Source organism: Notamacropus eugenii, chromosome 5 (genome assembly GCF_028372415.1).
Source record: "Notamacropus eugenii isolate mMacEug1 chromosome 5, mMacEug1.pri_v2, whole genome shotgun sequence".
Classification (NCBI taxonomy): Eukaryota; Metazoa; Chordata; class Mammalia; order Diprotodontia; family Macropodidae; genus Notamacropus; species Notamacropus eugenii.
In genome coordinates this window covers 198,267,377-198,274,657 of record NC_092876.1, presented here as the reverse complement: position 1 = coordinate 198,274,657, position 7,281 = coordinate 198,267,377, and the positions used below count along the sequence as shown (strand labels likewise).

The window sequence follows — 7,281 nt, the reverse complement described above, 5'->3', positions numbered from 1 at the left end:
CAAATGTGAAGTGGGTCAGTTTGATCTCAATGCCTTCCTTCCTCCTTTCTGTGGTTCTCCTTGGGCTATTTCTTTCCTCACTGGTGTTTAGTAGCTTTCTTCTATTCCAAAGGCTGCTGATTGCATCGCCCCATCATAACATGACCTCACATGTAGAGGACTGAAAGTTGGAAAGGACCCTAGAGTCATTTTGTTCAACCACGCCAACTTACAGATGAGAAAATTGAGGTCTAGAAAAAGTAAATATCTTGCTCATTGTTAGTAATTACTTGTAAAACCAAGATTCCAATCCAAGATTCTTTCGCTGCACCGAGCTTCTTCTAGACTTTTCCAGACCCCTTGCTTCCAGTATGTGTTTTTAGTTCAGTGTCTGTTAGTAGCATTAGGTCTTTAGTCAGAAGTCCTCAGTTCAAATATCACCTCTAGGGCTTATGTGACTGATATTGGGCAAGTTACTTAACTTATCCAGATTTCAGGTTTGGTTTTTTTAACCTTAAAATGAGATTGAAATAGGTAGTCAAGAATTATTGACATTAACTAAGCACCTACTGTGTTCCAGAGCTGGGGATACAAAAAGAAGCAGAAGATAGTCCCTGCTGTCGAGAAGCTCATAATGTAATTGGGGAAAGTAGGAAACAGAAAACAAATATGTATGTATAAGCTATATTCAGATTAAATAAAAATAATTAAAAGAGGGAAGGCATTAGAATTACGAAGGGTTGGGAAAGGCCTTCTGAATAAGATGGGATTGTAATTGGGATTTGAAGGAAGCCTTTCTTCATCCTTTCTTCAACACTCTTTCATCCTGGGATAGAGACAGAGAGAATTACAGGCATGCTGGACAGGCAGAGAAAATGCCTGGTGCTGGGAGACAGTGTCCTGTTCAAGGAACACCAAAGGCACCATTGTCACTAGATCAAGGAGTTCATGGGGAGAGTATAACGTATTAGAAGGACGCTGGAGGAGAGAGTGAAGCTGACAACTTTGCAGAGTTTTGCTTCACTTAAATACAATTCACTCAAAAGTCAAGAGATCATCCTTGTGATGTCATCCATCCTTTTCAAGAACTAAGGCCAAACAACAACAGTAAGGTGTAAGAAGATTATAAAGGTGGGGAAAGAAGGGGAAGGGGGGATGTCTAAGGCTAGGTTATGAAAAGCTTTGAACACCAAACAGAAGATTTTTTATTTGATCTTGGAGGGAAAAGGGAGCCATTGGAGCTTATTGAGAAAAAGGGGGGAAATGTTCTGGTCAGATCTGCACTTTAAGAAAACCAGTGACCCCTCCCTCCATCCCTCTCTCCCTGCTCATCTTCCTGCACCCCACCTCCACAGACCAGGTCCAGGCCCTGGGGTAGACCCATGAAGCACCCCCCATCCGCAGCTTCGGGCCTGAGGTAGCATTCCCCGCTGACCCAGCCCGGCCCCCCACCCTCACTGTACGCTCTTTTCTCGGATTCAGGAGCAGCGTCCATGATGACCGTCCAGCCACCCGGCATGCCCGGGGCTGGGAGTAGGGAAATGACCCAAGAAGAGAAACTGCAGCTTTGGAAGGAGAAAAAGCAGCAGCAGAAGAAGAGGAAGGAAGACAGAGGGTCAGAACTGGAGTCTACTCCCACAGTCTCCACTGGCCAGTGTCAAGTGGGCCCACCAAGAGAAGTCCCAGGCCTAGGTGGTCAGTTAGGATCCTCAGGGGAGAAAATAATAGGTGGCCAGAGTAGAGCAGAACTTGCAGCTGAGCGTCCAGCCAAGCAGGAAGCTGAGCGGGCCCTAAAGCAGGGGCAAAAGGGGGAGCTAACAGGATCATCTGCTCAGTCCTGTCCTAACACAGCTGGAGAAGTCCCCTTAGGAGCCAAACATGCTCCAGAGCATGTTCAGGTGGATGAGGCCACAGCTTTAAGGAGACATTAAGAAACCAGAGCGGCAGCAGGTGCCTCCTCGAAAGGATTATGACTCCAAAGTCAGCCTCTTCTCCCACCTGCACCAGTACAGCCATCGTATTCCTCTAACACAGTGTATGAGCATCCCATCCTCTGTGATCCACCAGCTGTGGTGCGACTTGGCTTGCAGTACTCCCAGGGCCTAATCAGTGACTCCAATGCCAGATGCAGCGCCCTACTTCACGCCTTCCAGCAGGTGATTCAGGACTACACCACGCCTCCTAATGAAGAGCTCTCCAGAGATCTAGTTAATAAGCTCAAACCCTATATCAGTTTATTGACTCAGTGTTGTCTAATCTCAGCCAGCATGTACAATGCCATCAAGTTCCTTACAAAGGAGATCACAGCTGTGAGCAGCACCCAACGAAAGGAGGAGGCAAAGTCATTACTCCAAAAAACCATTGGCTGATATGTGAAAGAGAAGATTTTGTTGACAGCTGAGGCAATCTCCTGCTCAACCTATGAGAAGATCAATAATGGGGATGTGATCCTGGTGTATGGATGTTCATCCCTAGTATTCTTTATTCTTTGGGAAACTTGGACTAGAGGCAGCTGATTTTGAGTGGTAGTGGTGAATAGTTGACCACGGCTTGAGGGACAGCATACTTTACATTGTCTGGTCCGTGCTGGGGTCCCTGCCTCCTACTTGATGATTCCTGCAGCTTCCTATGTACTCCTTGAGGTGTCTAAAGTGCTATTAGGGGCTCATGCACTCCTGGTCAAGGGGTCTGTGATGTCACGTATTGGGACAGCACAGTTAGCCTTGGTGGCTCGTGCTTATAATGTACCTGTTTTGGTCTGCTGTGAGACCTACAAGTTCTGCGAGCATGTACAGACTGATGCCTTTGTCTCAAATGAGCTTGATGATCCTGACGATCTGCTGTGTGAATGAGGAGACCATGTGGCATTGGATAACTGGCAGAAACACCAGTCTCTGCATCTACTGAATCTGGTGTATGATGTGACACCTCCAGAATTGGTAGATCACTGAGCTAGAACATTGCTGTTCTGTTTACTTTTTAAGCAGCATGAGGAACAGGATTATGCCATGCAATGATTACACAATGAAAAGTTATAAATCAATTTTTGGACTGAAAGAAACAGGGTGTGACAATTTTTAGGTGGCCACGATTATGCGGAGAAATACAGAATAGACACAGAGGATATGGGGGAATGCAACAAATATGGGGGGAATAAGGAAAGATTTAATAATATAGAAACACAGAGGAATTATATAGTAATACAGACCTTCATAGCTAAAAAGGAGCTTAAAAGTCATTTAATCTAACCCCCACATTTTACAAATATGGAAACTGAGGCCAAAAGAGGTTAAGTATTAGCCCAAGGCACTCAAACCCAGGTCTTTTGGCTTCCTGTTCAGTGTTGTCCCTTTGTGAATTGGAACATAAAATATCATTTTATCTTCCCCCTCCTCCCCAATCTAAAAACAGAGTCCAGCTGCATCAGCAAGGTGGGTGTAGAGATGGGTTTGTGGAAGGTCCCATCCAACTGATGTAAACAGCCTGATTCTACTAAGAATTTCCAAGATGCTATAGAAGCAGCTCTTTTGAAAGGTCAATGGTCCAAAACAGGGAGTGATTTTAAAGAATTTGGGCTTTCTAAACGTTAAAGCAGTCATGACTTCTTATTGTTATTGTCAAAAGACAAGAGGGATGGAGGTGGGAAGAAAAAGAGAGAGAGAGAAGGAAAAAAAAGAGATAGGCAGATTTTGTTTTTTTTTTTTAACATAAAGACAGAGAGATCTTATTTATTTGCTTTTGACACAAAGAACTCTATCCAGGGCCAGAGTGGTGAGCCCCGCTGTTTTTCATTCCTTTCTCACAAATGCCCTGGGAACAAAACAGGAGGGAGAAGGGCCTCCCATGCTCCCTTAACCCAGCCCTAGGTTGTTCATTACTTCAGATCCTCTTTAGGGCCTGCATAGGTAAGAAGTAAAGGGGGAAACTCCCACAAATGGGAGCTTTGATGGTTTTAGAGAATAATGTGTGTGTGTGTGTGTGTGTATATATATATATATATATATATATATATATATGTATATATATATATATATATATATATATATACAAAATGTGTGTGTATGTATGTATTAGTTCAAAGCCATATTGTATATTTATAAAATATATGTAAATACGCACACATATGTAAGTGTATATACATACACACAAGCATATTTTTAACTAATTTGTAACTAGAAATTTATAATGGGAAATTAATTATTTGCAATTGAAAATAATTCAGATAGATCATATGCTGTTTTACTGAGTATAAAATTTGAAATAATCACTTCCTCTAAAAAAATTTCAGTCTTTCAAATAAGAAGAATCCAGTCTTAAATAAAAATAATATTTGGGTTTGTTTGTTTTTTTTAATTTTCAAAATTAGGAAACAAATTCAACATGACTTCAACTTCAAGGTCCAACAGTCTTTGGCATGTTAAGTTCTATTTTTAATGGTCATTTGTAATTTTTCCTTTTGTTTGCTTTTCTTTGTTAAACTCCATTTGAACAACTTTTAAAAATAGAAATCATAACTGAAAATAACAAGATTGTAGTCTTTCAAATGTTCACTGGAGAGGCACTATGACATTTCATTCAAGAATCTATCTTGTGAACAGCTTCTACTTCAAAGTGTCCTATAATAAATTACCTTTTTATTACAGTAACTAAATTCCCTAGAATAAGATCCAAGACATACCTATTTGAGACTTTTTCTTGCTAAGTATGACAGAGTTCCATTCACCAGTAGAACATTCTGTTATTCTAAATTATTGAGACTTTATTACTTGTATGTATTCTTCATCTTTTAAGGTCACAAAAATTATAGAATTTCATAATTTGAAGGGGCCTTCTAATAATTCAATCTCACCAATATTTGCACAAGAATCCCTTAGATAACATACCTGACAAGTAGTAATCCACCCTTTGCATAAAAATGCTGAGGAAGCCTGCTAAAACCAGCCCGTTTATTGTCGGATGACTCTAACTGAGAAGTCTCTTTTCCATACCTCCTAAATCTACGGTTTTGCCATCTCCTCAATTCAAGAAGAAAACTACTTTATATTTATTTTGTGTACATCTTGTATTTACGTTTATATGTGCATGCTGTTTGCCCTGACTGAATGTAAGCTCTCTGAGGGCAGGGATTATTTCATTTTTACTTGGTATTCGAACCACCTAGTGCAGTGTCTAGCACATGGTAGATACCTAATAAATGCTTGTTGAGCAGTTCATCAATTGATTAATCCAGAATAAGAGCTCACTGACATTTTTGATCATCATTGCTCCCTGTTGACTCATCTTGAGCTTGAGGTCCCCTGAAACACCCAGACATTTTGCAGACAAACAACTTTCTAGATATGATTCACCCTCTAATACTTATGAAGTTGAATTTTTTAACCCAAATGTGAAACTTTACATTTTTCCTTTTAAAGTTTCATTTTTAAAATTCAATCTTATACTCTAGCCTGCCAGAATCTTTTAAAATCCTGTTTTCCAGGATTTTAGTCATCTCTCCCAATTTTTGTCATCTACAATTTTGATCAGCCAGGTATCTATGCCTTTATCTATGTTATTAGTAAAAATGTGCCACAGCAGAGGATTGAGTACAGATCCCTGAGGTACTCCACTGGAGGCCTCCTTCGAAGTTGACATCAGTGCCATTTATGGCTAGTAACATTGTTATCTGTGGTGAAAACAGTATTCGATTATGATCCGGGACTTTCCACACTAAATATTCTATATTCTACAAGTGTATCCCATTTTTCACAATCTGCTTGTTTCAGAAAATGTTGCTTATGAATAGAAATCTCACATACCTAGATTTTTAAAATTTGCTAGAGAAAACTATGCTATGAAGAAATCCTCCAGGAATCTAGAGTGATCAGGGAAGGCTTCATTAGAAGAGGTAGCATCTCATTTAGGCTTCAGTGATTGGTAGGACATGAACACCCCTCCCCCAATTCCCACAACTCATCATTCCACAACTTTAATTATAATTAACTTTGAAGCAATAACCCCTAACTAATTCTTTTCCCAGAATTGCCACAAAAAGAGCGGATGATGCTGGAATGAGTAGAAGTTTCAACACCATGGGGCAATAACTAATTTTGTAGTTAAGAAACTAAATTCTCACAGTATGCCAGTCAAATGGAAAACAACAGAATCAGTTTGGGAACCATTTTTTCATGCAGACTTAGAGAGTATAGAACTAAGAATAAGGACTACTTTCTATATAGGAAAACTGGATTGTGTCCTTTAAAATTATCCTCTGAACCCCTCACTCATGTGCTTTTTATCTTGTATAGCTGCCATACTGTTCTCTTGGGAGGAAAAGAATCTTGCTTTGTCGCCTGGCCAAACCTTCAAAGCAAATTTAGACCTTTGTTTCACAGCTATTTCACCTTCACAAACTGCTGATGCAGTTTCTGCAAATTTAAAGAATCCTGACAGTGGGAGAGGGAGGCAGAATCTGTTCCTTTGATTTCTAAGGTTACTTTTTCTGGGAAGATTCCTCTTCCCCTCAATTCACAGTACATAGATTTTTATCTATTTCTTTCATTGCAGCTTAAAATGACTGAACTATGACTTTTAGGACATCCTGTATAAAGCCCCCAGTGTTCAAATGAATATGTCTGGGTCTCAGGGCTATCTTCTTAGCTCATCAAGAATTTGTATTTTTATAAGTTTAGGTATAATCTACTGCTAGGACATGAACAGAACAGTCCCTTAATGGTTCAGTAATCCCCAATGGAGGGTTCTCAGCTTTGTCCATTTCAGTGAATACAATTCTAAAAAATTAGAGACCAGAGCATCATAAGCAATGGAGTATTTTTACTAACATGCCACAAATTCGGAAGAAATACAAATTGATTTCTAAGGAGAATTCAATGACCCTCACTGAATAAGAATGAAATCTAGTCATCAGAAGCAACAGACAGTATTTCCTTTTTCTTATTGTACTTCTATAAATGTTAAAAAAAAAAAAAAAAAGTATGGGTATCCATCCTATGTAAAAATGCCAGGCGTTACATTCACCAGACTTCCTCAGCCCTAGCTTTGTAGTAACCCAAGGTAGCAACATGCATCTTCGAGGTGTCATGGAACACCACCATGGCCTCAAATTTTAAAATCAAGCAAATTCACTTCAATTTAGAAAAAATAAATAAAAACATGCCTTATGACCCTTTCAGGAGGAAAGGAGACTGACGTGTGAATGGATAACCTAACAGGAACATGTTTCTTACCTAACTAACTAAATAAATAAATAACTCCACGCTTTCCCACATCTACACTGACCCAGAAGTTCCCATGTTGCTACTA

At 39.8% G+C, this 7,281-nt stretch overlaps 1 pseudogene; it reads left to right on the top strand.

Annotated features, from left to right (window-relative positions):
• The first annotated feature begins 1,457 nt into the window (after positions 1 to 1,457).
• On the top strand, positions 1,458 to 2,930 carry LOC140507787 (translation initiation factor eIF2B subunit delta pseudogene; annotated as a pseudogene).
• Positions 2,931 to 7,281: the final 4,351 nt, after the last annotated feature.